Source organism: Ranitomeya variabilis, chromosome 2, assembly GCF_051348905.1.
Source record: "Ranitomeya variabilis isolate aRanVar5 chromosome 2, aRanVar5.hap1, whole genome shotgun sequence".
Taxonomy (NCBI): Eukaryota; Metazoa; Chordata; class Amphibia; order Anura; family Dendrobatidae; genus Ranitomeya; species Ranitomeya variabilis.
Genome location: NC_135233.1, coordinates 1,093,373,225 through 1,093,390,477, shown reverse-complemented (window position 1 = coordinate 1,093,390,477; position 17,253 = coordinate 1,093,373,225). Strand labels below are relative to the sequence as shown.

General features: G+C 44.4%; 1 protein-coding gene across 1 annotated transcript in view; it reads left to right on the top strand.

Annotated features, from left to right (window-relative positions):
* The first annotated feature begins 8,607 nt into the window (after nt 1-8,607).
* The window catches only part of LOC143808779 (uncharacterized), a 77,853-nt gene continuing 69,207 nt past the window's right edge, over nt 8,608-17,253 (top strand). The window contains exon 1 of the mRNA XM_077291785.1: nt 8,608-9,017. The gene's annotated coding sequence lies outside the window, so the exon portion shown is untranslated. The remainder of the gene's footprint in view (nt 9,018-17,253) is intronic.

The following is a 17,253-nucleotide window of genomic DNA, read 5'->3' as shown; positions in this document are numbered from 1 at the left end:
GATATTGAAATTTAACCGTGATTTTATTCAGAAGCCGATAGTCTATACAAGGTCTCAAAGACCCGTCTTTCTTGGCCACAAAAAAGAATCCCGCACCAAGAGGGGAAGAGGATGGACGAATATGTCCTTTCTCCAAAGACTCCTTTATATAAGAACGCATCGCGGCATGCTCAGGTACCGACAGATTAAATAATCGTCCCTTAGGAAACTTACTACCAGGAATCAAATCTATAGCGCAGTCACAGTCCCTATGAGGAGGAAGAGCACTGGACCTGGACTCACTGAATACATCCTGATAGTCAAACAAATACTCAGGAACTTCTGAAGGAGTAGAGGAAGCAATAGACACCGGCGGGGAATGACAATGAATTCCCTGACAACCCCAACTTGACACAGACATAGCCCTCCAATCCAAAACTGGATTATGGGCCTGTAACCATGGCAGACCCAAAACGACCAAATCATGCATCTTATGCAGAACAAGAAAACGAATCACCTCCCGATGTTCAGGAGTCATGCACATGGTCACTTGTGTCCAATACTGCGGTTTATTCTCCGCCAATGGCGTAGCATCAATTCCTCTAAGAGGAATAGGATTTTCTAAAGGCTCCAGGACAAAACCACAGCGCTTGGCAAACGACAAGTCCATAAGACTCAGGGCAGCACCTGAATCCACAAACGCCATAACAGGGTAGGAAGACAATGAACAAATTAAAGTCACAGACAAAATAAATTTAGGTTGCAAATTACCAATGGCGACAGGACTAACAACCTTTGTTAGGCGTTTAGAGCATGCTGATATAACATCTGTAGAATCACCACAGTAAAAACACAACCCATTCTGACGTCTATGATTTTGCCGTTCAGTTCTAGTCTGAATTCTATCACATTGCATTAAGTCCGGTGTCTGTTCAGACAACACCACCAGAGGATTAGCGGATTTGCGCTCCCTCAAACGCCGATCAATCTGAATGGCCAGCGTCATAGAATCATTCAGACTTGTAGGAATGGGGAAGCCCACCATCACATTCTTAATAGTTTCAGAAAGGCCATTTCTGAAATTTGCGGCCAGAGCGCACTCATTCCACTGAGTAAGCACGGACCATTTCCGAAATTTTTGGCAATACACTTCAGCTTCATCCTGGCCCTGAGAGATAGCCAGCAAAGCCTTCTCTGCCTGAATTTCAAGATTGGGCTCCTCATAAAGCAATCCGAGCGCCAGAAAAAACGCATCAATATTTGCCAATGCCGGATCTCCTGGCGCCAATGAGAAAGCCCAATCCTGAGGGTCGCCCCGCAAGAAGGAGATAACAATTTTAACTTGCCGAGCTGAGTCTCCAGACGAACGAGGTCTCAAATATAGAAACAATTTACAATTATTCCTAAAATTCCTAAATTTAAATCGATCTCCAGAGAACAGCTCAGGAATAGGTATCTTAGGCTCTGACATAGGACTGCTAATAACAAAATCCTGAATGCCCTGCACACGTGCAGCAAGCTGATCCACACTAGTAATCAGAGTCTGAACATTCATGTCTGCAGCAGAGCTTCAAGCCACTCAGAGATAAAGGGGAGGAAGAAAAAAAAAAAAAAAAAACTCAGAACTTCTTTTCTTTTAATCCCACTTCTGCAATGCATTAACTATTCACTCGGCCTGGCATTCTGTTATGATCCCAATGGTAGAGGATCCCAGGGTTTTCAGCAAAGTCTGCAAACATAAAAAACCAGCTCATAGGGAGGTGGTAACTAAGCTGACCGCATACCTGATCCTAGCCCACAACTAATAGCAGCCAGGGAATGTACCTACGTTGGTTCTAGACGTCTCGCGCCAGCCGGAGAACTAACTAACCCTTTCAGAGAAAATCAGACCTCACTTGCCTCAAGAGAAAGGTACCCCAAAGTAAAGACACGCCCCCAACAAATAATAACGGTGAGGTAAGAAGAAAGGACAAACGTAAGTATGAACTAGATTCAGGAAAGAGAGGCCCACTATATAATAGCAGAAATATAGAAAGCGGACTTATGCGGTCAGCGAAAAACGCTACAAAAATATCCACGCTGAATATCCAAGAACCCCCGCACCGACTAACGGTGTGGAGGGAGAATATCAGCCCCCTTAGAGCTTCCAGCAAAATCAGGAATCACATTATGAACAAGCTGGACAAAAAAACAGAACAATACAAATGAACAAAAATAAGAAAGCAGGACTTAGCTTATCTTGCAAAAATCAGGACCAGTAGACAGGAGCAACCAGACAAGGACTGATTACATTGATGCCAGGCAATGGACTAAGAATCCAGGAAGTTTAAATAGGAACACCCAGGGTCTAACGAACCAGGTGACTACCAACCTGGGGAAAGAAAATCCAAGAGCCATACCGCTAGTGACCACAAGAGGGAGCCAAAAAGTATAGTTCACAACAGGTAAACCACTGTTTTGGCACACGTCGGGGTTCGGAAGGGAAGTAGTGACGTTTTGAAATGCAGACTTTGATGGAATGCTCTGCGGGCGTCAGGTTGCGTTTGCAGAGCCCCTGATGTGCCTAAACAGTAGGAATTCCCCACAAGTGACTCCATTTTGGAAACTAGACCCCCAAGGGAACTTATCTAGATGTGTGGTGAGCACTTTGAACCCCCAAGTGCTTCACAGAAGTTTATAACGCAGAGCCATGAAAATAATAAATGTGTTTCCTTTCCTCAAAAATATTTTTTCAGCCCAGAATTTTTTATTTTTGCAAGGGTAACAGGAGAAATTGGACCCCAAAACTTGTTGTCCAGTTTCTCCTGAGTACGCTGATACCCCATATATGGGGGTAAGCCACTGTTTGGGCACATGCCGGGGCTCGGAAGGGAAGTAGTGACGTTTTGGAATGCAGACTTTGATGGAATGGTCTGCGGGCATCATGTTACGTTTGCAGAGCCTCTGATATGCCTAAACTGTAGAAACCGTCCACAAGTGACCCCATTTTGGAAACTAGACCCCCAAGGAACTTATCTAGATGTGTGGTGAGCACGTTCAACCCCCAAGTGCTTCACAGAAGTTTACAACGCAGAGCAGTGAAAATAAAAAATCATTTTTCTTTCCTCAAAAAAGATGTTTTAGCAAGCAATTTTTTATTTTCACAAGGGTAACAGGAGAAATTGGACCCCAATATTTGTTGCCCAGTTTGTTGTGAGTACGCTGATACCCCATTTGTGGGGGTAAACCACTGTTTGGGCACACGTCAGGGCTCGGAAGGGAAGTAGTGACATTTGAAATGCAGACTTTGATGGAATGGTCTGCGGGCGTCACATTGCATTTGCAGAGCCCCTGATGTGCCTAAACAGTAGAAACACCCCACAAGTGACCCCATTTTGGAAATTAGACCCCCGAAGGAACTTATCTAGATGTGTGGTGAGCACTTTCAACCCCCAAGTGCTTCACAGAAGTTTATAACGCAGAGCCGTGAAAATAAAAAATAATTGTTCTTTCCTCAAAAATTATGTTTTAGCAAGTAATTTTTTATTTTTGCAAGGGTAACAGGAGAAATTGGACCCCAACAGTTGTTGCCCAGTTTGTCCTGAGTACGCTGGTACCCCAAATGTGGGCGTAAACCACTGTTTGGGCGCACGTTGGGGCTTGGAAGGGAGGGAGCACCATTTGACTTTTTGAACGCAAGATTGGTTGGAATCAATGGTGGCGCCATGTAGCGTTTGGAGACCCCTGATGTGCCTAAACAGTGGAAACCCCTCAATTCTAACTTCAACACTAACCCCAACACACCCCTAATCCTAATCCCAACTGTAGCCATAACCCTAATCACAACCCTAACCCCAACACACCCCTAACCACAACCCTAACCGCAACACAACCGTAACCCTAATTCCAACCCTAATCCTAACCCTAATCCCAACCGTAACCCTAATCCCAACCCTAACCACAACTGTAACCCCAACACACCCCTAATCCTAATCCCAACTGTAGCCATAACCCTAATCACAACCCTAACCCCAACACACCCCTAACCACAACCCTAACCCCAACACACCCGTAACCCTAATTCCAACCCTTAGGGTACCATCTCACATAACGATTTACCAACGATCACGACCAGCGATACGACCTGGCCGTGATCGTTGGTAAGTCGTTGTGTGGTCGCTGGGGAGCTGTCACACAGACCGCTCTCCAGCGACCAACGATGCCGAGGTTCGCTGGTAACCAGGGTAAACATCGGGTTACTAAGTGCAGGGCCGCGCTTAGTAACCCGATGTTTACCGTGGTTACCAGCGTAAAAGTAAAAAAAAACAAACTGATATTGCAGCATCGGCCATGGCTGGATTGTAATATTTCACCAGTTTTTTAGGTGAAATATTACAAATCGCTCTGATTGGCAGTTTCACTTTCAATAGCCAGATATGTAGCCAGATATGTAAACCATGTCTCATATCATGTCGGGTTTAGGCAGGAGAAATGAAAAGCCGGCAATTGAATTACCGGCTTTTATGATATCTAGCGTTGTATGAAATAAAATAAAATATATATATATGTGTCTCACTGATATATATATATACACTCACTGGCCACTTTATTAGGTACACCTGTCCAACTTCTTGTTAACACTTAATTTCTAATCAGCCAATCACATGGCGGCAACTCAGTGCATTTAGGCATGTAGACATGGTCAAGACAATCTCCTGCAGTTCAAACCGAGCATCAGTATGGGGAAGAAAGGTGATTTGAGTGCCTTTGAACGTGGCATGGTTGTTGGTGCCAGAAGGGCTGGTCTGAGTATTTCAGAAACTGCTGATCTACTGGGATTTTCACGCACAACCATCTCTAGGGTTTACAGAGAATGGTCCGAAAAAGAAAAAAAATCCAGTGAGCGGCAGTTCTGTGGGCGGAAATGCCTTGTTGATGCCAGAGGTCAGAGGAGAATGGGCAGACTGGTTCGAGCTGATAGAAAGGCAACAGTGACTCAAATCGCCACCCGTTACAACCAAGGTAGGCCTAAGAGCATCTCTGAACACACAGTGCGTCGAACTTTGAGGCAGATGGGCTACAGCAGCAGAAGACCACACCGGGTACCACTCCTTTCAGCTAAGAACAGGAAACTGAGGCTACAATTTGTACAAGCTCATCGAAATTGGACAGTAGAAGATTGGAAAAACGTTGCTTGGTCTGATGAGTCTCGATTTCTGCTGCGACATTCGGATGGTAGGGTCAGAATTTGGCGTAAACAACATGAAAGCATGGATCCATCCTGCCTTGTATGGAGCATCTTTGGGATGTGCAGCCGACAAATCTGCGGCAACTGTGTGATGCCATCATGTCAATATGGACCAAAATCTCTGAGGAATGCTTCCAGCACCTTGTTGAATCTATGCCACGAAGAATTGAGGCAGTTCTGAAGGCAAAAGGGGTCCAACCCGTTACTAGCATGGTGTACCTAATAAAGTGGCCGGTGAGTGTATATATATACACTATGTTCTAAATTATTATGCAAATTACATTTTTCTCTGATTGTCCTAAATGGTCAGTGCAAATGACAGTCAGTCTAATAAAAGTCATCACCCATTAGATTATACATCGAATTTTATTGAAGAAACCTCTCAATGATAACAGTATAATCTCGAAAATGAATAAAAACTTAAAATGCACTGCTCCAAATTATTAGGCACAGAAGAATTTCTAAACATTTGATGTTTTAAAGAACTGAAAATGCTCATTTGTGGAATTTGCAGCATTAGGAGGTCACATTCACTGAACAAAAAAGCTATTTAACTCCAAAACCTCCCAACAGGCGAAGTTACATGTTACCATAGGACCCATCTTTGATGTCACCTTCACAATTCCTGCATCCATTGAACTTGTGAGTTTTTGGAGAGTTTCTGCTTGTATTTCTTTGCATGAAGTCAGAATCGCCTCCCAGAGCTGCTGTTGTGATGTGAATGGCCTCCCACCCTCATAGATCTTTGGCTTGATGATCCTCCAAAGGTTCTCTATAGGGTTGAGGTCAGGGGAAGATGGTGGCCACACCATAAGTTTATCTCCCTTTATGCCCATAGCAGCCAATGACTCAGAGGTTTCTTTGCAGCATGAGATGGGGCATTGTCAGCATGAAGATGCTTCTGCTCCTGTAGGCACGTTTCTGCTTTTTATACCATGGAAGAAAGTTGTCAGTCAGAAACTCTATATACTTTGCAGAGGTCATTTTCACACCTTCAGGAACCTTAAAGGGCCCTACCTGCTGTTCCGGACCAAAACATGACTCCTCAACCTCCTTGCTGACGTCGCAGCCTTGTTGGGACCTGGTGGACATCCACCAACCATCCACTACTCCATCCATCTGGACCATCCAGGGTTGCTCGACACTCATCAGTAAACAAGACTGTTTGAAAATTAGTCTTCATGTATGTCTGGGCCCACTGCAACCATTTCTGCTTGTGAACACTGTTTAGGGGTGGCCGAATAGTAGGTTTATGCACCACAGCAAGCCTTTGAAGGATCCTACACCTTGAGCTTTGAGGGACTCCAGAGGCACCAGCAACTTCAAATAACTTTTTGCTGCTTTGTAATGGTATTTTGGCAGCTGCTCTCTTAATCCAATGAATTTGTCTGGCAGAAAACTTCCTCAATATGCCTTTATCTGCATGAACTCTGTTTCAGTCATAAATCTCTTCATAGTGTGATGATTAGGGTTGAGCGAAACGGATCGTTCATTTTCATAAGTCGCCGACTTTTGGCAAAGTCGGCGTCTCATGAAACCCGACCCGATCACTGTGTGGGGTCGGCCACGCGGTACGCGAACTTGGTGCGAAAGTCGCGTTTCGTATGACGCGTTTAGCGCCATTTTTGCAGCCAATGAAGGAGCGGTAGAGTGATGACATAGGTGTTAGGGGGCGTACACAACTAACGGCATTTTTTGCGATGTGCAAAGTGTAAAATGAGCGTTCTGGGAGTGATGTGCAAAATCAGCGTTCTGGCGTTAAGGGGAGAGAGAGAGAGAAAATTAAAAAAAAAATAATAATAATAATTTCTTCATTGGGTTTCGTGTTTCGGACGATCCCCGAATTTGAACGGTGGTCGGCCGATTTCACTCGACTCGACTTTTAAGACAGTTGGGTTTCACAAAACCCGACTCGACCCTAAAAAACTAAAGGTCGCTCACCCCTAGTGATGATCACTCCTAAGTTTTCGTAAAATATCTAATGTTTTCATACCTTGTCCAAGGCATTGCACTATTTGATGCTTTTCAGCAGCGGAGAGATCCTTTTTATTTCCCATATTGCTTGAAAACTGTGGCCTGCTTAATAATGTGGAACGTCATTTTTGAGTAGTTTTCCTTTAATTAGAATCACCTGGAAAACTAATTATCACATGTGATTAAGATTGATTTCAGTGATCCATTGAGCCCTGAGACACAATACCATCCACGAGTTTATTTGAAAAACAAAACGATTAAATCTTTATGACACTTAAATCCAATTTGCATAATAATTTGGAACACAGTGTATATACCTATTCTATGTGTAGACATTTATTCTACCTATTCTATTCTAGTCTGTCAGTGTGATGTTACTCTACACCGCACTGAATTACCGACTTTTCACTAACACCGCTGCGTATTTCTTGCAAGTCACACTGCTGGTCCGTGTGTAATCCGTATTTTTCTCGCCCCCATAGACTTTCATTGGCGATTTTTTTTGCGCAATACGGTGACAAACGCAGCATGCTGTGATTTTCTACGGCCGTACAAGACCATATATTACGGATCAGTAAGATACGGCAGATAGGAGCTGCACCATAAAGAATCATTGTACCGTATGCAATCCGTATTTTCTGCACCTCTCATACGTCCGTAAAACTCGCTAGTGTGACGCCGGCCTTAGGCAAGAGTCACAATAGTGTATCACATCTGATGCGATATGCTAATGACTCTCGCCCCTGATCTGCTGCGAGTGTGAGCCGGGTGTCAGTGCTCCGTGCTCCGATCCTCTTGCATGAGATTCATTTCTCCATTTATATATACTGTATATATAATTAATCATATTAACAAAAATTAGTCTAAATATACCTGTGTTAAATTTATTGATTTTGTTTTTACTTTTTTTTATTATTATTATTTTTTGCTTACAAACACTATATAACTTTCAATAATCATTATTTTACAACACTTATTCTTTTCATGATTACAACTTTTCACACTAATAGGTTTGAAAAGTTTATATTTTCATTACTTTAGTTATTGTTTTGTTTTTCTGTATATTATTAGTATTAGTTTGTGTTTATATTCTATATTTTTATATTCATATTTTTAATTATTTCTTTTATTATTTTGTTTTACTTTTAAAATTTATTTTATTTCCCCCACATCTACAAAAAGCTATTTCTGCGCATCCTCCCTAATATTTAGGCTGCTGATTTTACTCCTAATTACCGGACTGTAATCCTGAGGTCAGGCCCTTATACAGTAACCAAAATATTTTTTTTTTTTGGTGGGTGGGGGGCAGTAATTCACCTCCAGATGTATCCCCCAATTTCTCCTCACAAGTTATTCCAGGAACAATATTGACATAAGCCAATAGGACAGTGGAGTCGGCCATAGCGGGGGCGCGGATCGGGCTCCTCGCAATCTCTCAGAGCAGATTTTTGTCAGCCACTTTCTCCCGAGTGCCCGTACGCTGGGGTCTCGGCCGCCTGCTTCATCTGTCAGTCATTAGCATTCCACAGATGTTAAGTACATTTACAAAAAAAAGTAGATCCAAGTCCTGGGAAGTGGAGAGAAAGGGACTATTCAGTGTTCTCCGCAGAGTCAATGAGAGCCAAATATATAAGGAGCGACGGCTGAGACAAGGATCCCCCTGATCTCCGGCAGCAGCAGCGCGGCCCCCGTCCGACCATCGCAGGGGACGACCCACCGGAATTAAAGTAATCAACCCCCAACACCTCAACTACAACCGCACAACACTCAGCGGCACCCGGGGTATGTCCGCCGTCCCCTGACCGGGAGGATTGCTCGCAGTTATCATCTACGGAAGGTAAGAAAAAAGAAGTAATTTACGCAAGAGGTTTGCAGTCCTATGTAACACCACAGATAACACAGTGATAACTCTCTGAATACAGATAATGTATAGATGTCACCTGCAGTCCTATGTAACACCACAGATAACACAGTGATAACTCTCTGAGTACAGATAATGTAGTAGATGTCACCTGCAGTCCTATGTAACACTACAGATAACACAGTGATAACGGTCTGAGTACAGATAATGTAGTAGATGTCACCTGCAGTCCTATGTAACACCACAGATAACACAGTGATATCTCTCTGAGTACAGATAATGTAGTAGATGTCACCTGCAGTCCTATGTAACACCACAGATAACACAGTGATAACTCTCTGAGTACAGATAATGTAGTAGATGTCACCTGCAGTCCTATGTAACACCACAGATAAAACAGTGATAACTCTCTGAGTACAGATAATGTAGTAGATGACACCTGCAGTCCTATGTAACAGCACAGATAACACAGTGATAACTCTCTGAGTACAGATAATGTAGTAGATGTCACCTGCAGTCCTATGTAACACCACAGATAACACAGTGATAACACTCTGAGTACAGATAATGTAGTAGATGTCACCTGCAGTCCTATGTAACACTACAGATAACACAGGGATAACTCTCTGAGTACAGATGATGTAGTAGATGTCACCTGCAGTCCTATGTAACACCACAGATAACACAGTGATAACTCTCTGAGTACACATAATGTAGCAGATGTCACCTGCAGTCCTATGTAACACTACAGATAACACAGGGATAACTCTCTGAGTACAGATGATGTAGTAGATGTCACCTGCAGTCCTATGTAACACCACAGATAACACAGTGATAACTCTCTGAGTACACATAATGTAGCAGATGTCACCTGCAGTCCTATGTAACACTACAGATAACACAGGGATAACTCTCTGAGTACAGATGATGTAGTAGATGTCACCTGCAGTCCTATGTAACACCACAGATAACACAGTGATACCTCTCTGAGTACAGATAGTGTAGTAGATCTCACCTGCAGTCCTATGTAACACCACAGATAACACAGTGATAACTCTCTGAGTACAGATAATGTAGTGGATGTCAGCTGCAGTCCTATGTAACACCACAGATAACAGTGATAACTCTCTGAGTACAGATAATGTAGTAGATGTCACCTGCAGTCCTATGTAACACCACAGATAACACAGTGATAACTCTCTGAGTACAGATAATGTAGTAGATGTCACCTGCAGGCCTATGTAAAACCATAGATAACAGTGATAACTCTGAGTACAGATAATGTAGTAGATGTCACCTGCAGTCCTATGTAACACCACAGATAACACAGTGATAACTCTCTGAGTACAGATAATGTAGTAGTTTATTATTATTATTTATTATTATAGCGCCATTTATTCCATGGCACTTTACATGTGAGGAGGGGTATACATAATAAAAACAAGTACAATAATCTTAAACAATACAAGTCATAACTGGTACAGGAGGAGAGAGGACCCTGCCCGCGAGGGCTCACAATCTACAAGGGATGGGTGAGGATACAGTAGGTGAGGATAGAGCTGATCGTGCAGCGGTTTGGTCGATCGGTGGTTACTGCAGGTTGCAGGCTTGTCGGAAGAGGTGGGTCTTCAGGTTCTTTTTGAAGGTATCGATGGTAGGTGAGAGTCTGATGTGTTGTGGTAGAGGATTCCAGAGTAGGGGTGATACGCGAGAGAAATCTTGTATGCGATTGTGGGAAGAGGAGATAAGAGGGGAGTAGAGAAGGAGATCTTGTGAGGATCGGAGGTTACGTGTAGGAAAGTACCGGGAGACGAGGTCACAGATGTATGGAGGAGACAGGTTGTGGATGGCTTTGTAGGTCATGGCTAGGGTTTTGTACTGGAGTCCCTGGGCAATGGGGAGCCAGTGAAGGGATTGACAGAGGGGAGAGGCCGGGAATAGCGGGGGGACAGGTGTATTAGTCGGGCAGCAGAGTTTGAAATAGATTGGAGGGGTGTGAGAGTGTTCGAGGGGAGACCATAGAGCAGGAGGTTGCAGTAGTCAAGGTGGGAGATGATGAGGAAATGGACTAGGGTTTTTGCAGATTCTTGGTTTAGGAATGTACGTGAAATATTTTTGAGTTAAAGGTGTCAGGAAGTGGAGAGGGCTTGGATATGTGGTTTGAAGAGGAGAGATCAGCGTCAAGGATTACCCCAAGGCAGCGAGCTTGTGGAACTGGGGAGAGTGGGCAGCTGTTTACTGTAATGGATATGTTCGTTGAGAGGGATCGCGTGAGATGGGGGAAAGATGATGAGTTCTGTTTTGTCCATGTTAAGTTTCAGAAATCTAGCGGAGAAGAAGGATGAAATACCAAACAGACATTGAGGGATTATGGTTAGTAGGGTGGTGATATCTGGTCCAGAGATGTGAGATTCTATGAGCTGTCCCAGGCCAAAGGTGTAAATGGAGAAGAGCAGGAGCCCTAGGACTCAACCTTGCGGGACTCCGACAGATAGTGGGTGAAGTGAGGAGGTGGTGTGTGAGTGGGAGACGCTGAATGTCCGGTCTGATAGATATGACGAGATCCAGGATAGGGCCAATCTCTGATGCCAAGGGATGAGAGGGTCTGTAGTAATAGGGAAGGGTCCTCTGTGTCAAAGGCAGAGGACAGGTCCAGGAGGAGGACAGAGTAGTGTTGCTTGCTCTTGGCGGTTAATAGGTCATTGGTGACCTTAGTTAGGGCAGTTTCAGTGGAGTGGTGTGACCGGAGGCCAAATTGTATACGGTCGAAGAGGGTGCAAGAAGAGAGATGGGAGGACAGTTCAAGATGAACGTGTTGTTCCAGTAGTTTGGAGGCATAGGGGAGAAGTGATATAGGGCAATAGCTAGATACATGGGTCAAGAGAGGGCTTTTTGAGGATAGATGTGATTGAGGCATGTTTAAAGCTTGAGGGGAAAACACCAGTTGTTAGTGATAGGTTGAAGAGATGGGTTAGGGTTGGGATGAAGACTGTTGCGAGGTTTGGGATAAAGTGGGATGGGATCGGGTCAAGTGCACAGGTGGTGAGATGTGATCTTGAGAGTAGAGTGGAGAGTCAATCTTCTGTAATGGTGGAGAAGTTGGTTTTGGAGGAGGAGGGCTGGGAAGTTGGGAGGAAGGGCTCTGGGGGTTGTTGACCAAAACTGTCTCTGATGTTATCAATCTTTTGCTTGAAAAATGAGGCAAAGTCTTCAGCTGAGATGAGTGGGGAGTGAAGAGGTGCTGGGGAACGGAGGAGAGAATTGAAGGTGTTGAATAACTGTTCAGGGTTGTGAGACAGGGAGGCTATGAGAGATGAGAAGTAGGTTTGTTTAGCTGTGGCGAGTGTGGCCCTGAAAGTAGTGAGGGACTGTTTGAATGCTATGAAGTGCTTGTTGGAGTGGGATCTTTTCCATCTCCGCTCAGCAGCCCTGGAAGCTCGCCTCAGTTCTTTGGTCAGGCTGGTGTGCCAGGGCTGTCTGTTGATTTTGCGAGCTTTGGTATGTGTGAGAGGGGCAACAGATTCCAAAGCTACAGCTAATGTGGTGTTATATAGAGCGGCAGCGTCATCCGCATTGTGTAGGGAACTTATGTCTGTGAGAGGGAGGAGGGATTCAGAGAGTGAGTGTAGATCAAGGTGTTTAAGATTTTTGCAAGGGTGTGCAAGTTTGTGGGGTGGGGTTTTAGGCAAGGAGTGGAGAGGGAAGAGAATGTGAGTAGGTTGTGGTCAGAAAGAGGGAGAGGTGAGTTAGAGAGGTTAGATAGGGAGCAGAGGCGGGTGAAGATGAGGTCCAGTGTGTGACCATCTTTGTGAGTGGCTGCAGAAGACCATTGAGCGAGGCCAAAGGAGGAAGTGAGAGATAGAAGTTTAGTGGCAGCTGAGAGGGAAGTGTCAATGGAGATGTTGAAGTCACCCAAGATGATAGTGGGGATGTCAGTGGAGAGGAAATGAAGTAGCCAGGTGGTTAAGTGGTCAAAGAAGGTGGTGAGTGGCCCTGTGGGCGGTAAATGACAGCCAGTTAGAAGCTGGAGGGGGAGTAGATGTGCACAGAGTGCACCTCAAAGAAAGGGAGGGTAACAGAGGGTGGCAGTGGGATTGGGGTGAAGGAGCAGTTATCTGACAGGAGAAAACCAACTCCTCCGCCATGCTTGCTGCTGGGGCGGGGTGTGTGAGAAAGGTGGAAGCCACCATACGAAAGTGCAGCAGGAGGGGCTGTGTCAGAAGGGGTGAGCCAGGTTTTGGTGATGGCAAAGAAGGAAAGTTTGGTAGTAACAAAAAGATCATGGATGTAGGAAAGCTTGTTGCAGACAGAGCGAGCGTTCCACAGAGCTCCTGTTAGTGGGACTGGGGAAGCGGGGGCTGGGTGAATGGGTATAAGGTTAGAGAGGTTACGGAAGTTTGTGATAGAGTGTGGATGGGAGGTAGAAATGACTGTGGGGATGTGGTGAGGAGGACCAGGATTTGGAGAGACTTCAGATAATGTAGTAGATGTCACCTGCAGTCCTTTGTAACACCACAGCTAACACAGTGATAACACTCTGAGTGCAGATAATGTAGTAGATGTCACCTGTAGTCCTATGTAACACCACAGATAACGGAGATAACTTTCCGAGTACAGAGAACATAGTAGATTTCATCATCTGCAGTCCCATGTAACACCATACAGTGCCATGTAAAAGTTGATCCCTGGCCAAAATTACTGTTATTGAAAGTTGAAAATTAAATGATCACTTAAAGGCCTAAAGTTACAGATGACACATTTCCTTTGTATTTTAATAAAAAATATATATATTTTCATCTTTTACATTTTAAAAATTAAATAAAGGAAAATGGAGTGATGCAAAAGTTTGTGCACCTGTGCAGATTTGTGTACTCAGATAATTTTGACCAAGGTTTCAGACCTTAATTAGCCTCTTAGGGTTATGGCTTGTTCACTATCATAGTTAGGAAATGCCAGGTGATGAACATTTCCCAGCTTTATAAAAACCCAGCCTCCTCTAACCTTGTGCCAAAAAACAGCAACCATGAGGTCTTCTAAGCAGCTGCCTGGCACTCTGCAAATGAAAACGGTGGAGGCCCACAAAGCAGGAGAACGCAATAAGAAGATCGCAAAGCATTTTCAAGTTGCCCTTTCTTCAGCTTGAATTGTAAATAAGTAATGGCCGATATCAGGAACAGTGGAGTTCAAGAAAAGGTCTGGAAAACCAAGCAAAGTTTCAGTGAGAGCTGCTCATAGGTTTGCTAGAGAGGCCAATCAGAACCCCTGCTTGACTACAAAAGACATTCACAAAGATTTAGTAGACTCTGGAGTTGTGGCACATTGTTCTACTGTTCAGACACCTGCAGAAATATGGCCTTCATGGAAGAGTCATCAAAAGTAAACCTCTTCTTCATCCTCAGTGTAAAATTCATCATCAGAAGTGTGAAAAGAACATCTAAACAAGCCTGATGTATTTTAGAAACAAGTTCTGAGGACAGATGAGGTTATAATAGAAATCTGTGGTCACAATGATCAAAGGTGGAGAAAAAAGCGCACAGAACTTCAGGAAAAGAACATCTCGTCCACCATTGAGCATAAGAGTGGATCAATCATGCTTTGGTGTTGTGTTGCAGCCAATGGCACAGGGAACATTTCACAGGTAGAGGGAAGAATGGAGTCAATGAAATTTCAACAAATTTTTGATGCAAACATGACACCATCTGTAAAAAAGCTGAAGGTGAAAAGAGGAAGAGGATGGCTTCTACACATGGAGAATGATCGTAAACACACGTCACAATCCACAATAGACGACCTCAGAACGCGCAAGCTGAGGGTTTTACAATGGCCCTCACAGTCCCCTAATCCGAACATCATTGAAAATCTGTGGCTAGACCTCAAAATAGCAGAGGATGCAAGACGCCACAGGAATCTCACAGAACTGGGTTTGTCTGGCTACAAAAAGCGTTTACAAGCTGTGATACTTGCAAAAGGGGGTACTACTAGGTGCTAACCATGCAGAGTGCCCACATTTTTCATTCTCCTTTTTGTACTTTTTTAAAATGTAAAATATGACAATATTTTTCTTTCTTTTGCCTAAAATACAAAGGAAATGTGTCATCTAGAACTGTAGGCGTTTTAGAGATCATTAAATCTTCACCTTGCTCAACTGTTCACAATAACAGTAATTTTGACCAGGGGTGCCTAAACTTTTACATGCCACTGTATATAACACTGGATTTATCTTCTCAGACACTGTAGATAACAAAGTAACAATTCCAGCAGGTGCTGATTCCTCAGAATTGTGTTCACATTTATTATTATTATGACTTCCTGTTTTCACTCTTTAAAAAATGGCTGGCGCATCACAAAATAAGAAAATGCCAATATCTCCATAAGTAAAAGCAAAGTAACTGCCAAACATTGAGAACTGCTCCGATTTATGGTTTACTGATATAGGACAAGCTTTTAATATTTAGGTGGAACCCCCTTTAAATTAGTCTTTGTCTCAGTAAGTCCCCCCATTAATGCGGTGACGAGGTGACTAACACTAGCGCCCCCCCAGAGCCCCTCATTGGAGGGGTAATGCAGGCTTCTTAGTATCTCAGGAGCGAGTCGCTGGCAGCGCGTTTCACAACCTCTGGAGCCTTTTGTTACCACCGCTCCCGTATTAGAAGCAGATCACATTCCCTGTTCCCAGAGCGAGCGGCCGAGGACGTGACGGCAGTGTGCATGATGTCTGTTATACGTCACTTTACTATTTGTCACCAGTCAATAAATTCAGCTGCAGAAGTCTTAGCACGTGCTAAAATATCCATTATATATGAGCAGCTGTCAAATAACACAATGGAGATGTCAGTGTTTCCACTATTACCGGACCCGTCCGTCAGCCAAGAGACCTGATGGTGATCACACATGCTCCATCCAGAGGCCGCGGGATCAGGAGGATTCTGAAAAGCTTAGAGGGAACATCCTAATACTATTAGTGCCGAACCAATGGCGTAGGACACTGGCACTGTGCACGGTACACTTGTCTGGGGGGCACCGGAAGGTTACTTGTGAGGACACCGGGACGGCTACAAAGTCATTGTGTCCTGCACTGTTTGGAAATGTGGGAGATACTGTGCCTGATGATACAGTTATGGCAGTACCGTGATGGACACTGTTATGGGGGCACTACGACTGTCACTGGTAGGAGGCACTGTGGATGTTACTGATATGGGGGCACTATCACTGTCACTATTAGGAGTCACTGTGGATGTAACTTATAGGGGCACCGTGATGGACACTGTTATGGGGCACTACGACTGTCACTGGTAGGAGGCACTGTGGATGTTACTGTTATGGGAGCACTGTGCCTGTCACTGGTAGGGGGCACTGTGGATGTTACTTTTATGGGGGCACTATCACTGTCACTATTAGGAGTCACTGTGGATGTAACTTATAGGGGCACCGTGATGGACACTGTTATGGGGCACTACGACTGTCACTGGTAGGAGGCACTGTGGATGTTACTGTTATGGGGGCACTGTGCCTGTCACTGGTAGGGGGCACTGTGGATCTTACTTTTATGGGGGCACTGTCACTATTAGGAGTCACTGTGGATGTAACTTATAGGGGCACCGTGATGGATACTGTTATGGGGGCACTGAGCCTGTCACTGGTAGAAGGCACTGTGGATGTTACTTTTATGGGGGCACTGTGCCTGTTACTGTTAGGAGGCACTGTGGATGTAATTTATGGGGGCACCATGATGGACACTTTTATGGGTGCACTATGCCTGTCACTGTTAGGGCACACTGTGGATGTTACTTTTATGGGGGCACCGTGATGAATACTTTTATGGGGGCACTGTGCCTGTCTCTATTAAGAGTTACTGTCGATGTTACCATTATGGGGGCCCTATGTATGAAGAACCTCATGGTTTTCGTGTTAGTACATTGCAAAGATACAATCCTAATTTGATGGTTAAAACTAAATGTTCCCCCTTTCTCCGTTTGTCACAAGAGCTGAGCCTGACGGCGCCATAGTGTGGGCACTGTGTGACATGACTGTGTGTAAGTGCTGCCGATCTAACGCACAGCTGTGACTTTGTATCTGCAGATTCCAACAATCGGCCATCTTGTGGATAAACGTGATAAGGGATCATTACAGGGTGGGGACGCTGTGCGAAGCCCCTGCAATAGTTTCTTATTGATTCCATGTCCTGACCTCCATTACTATTTATTCCTAACCG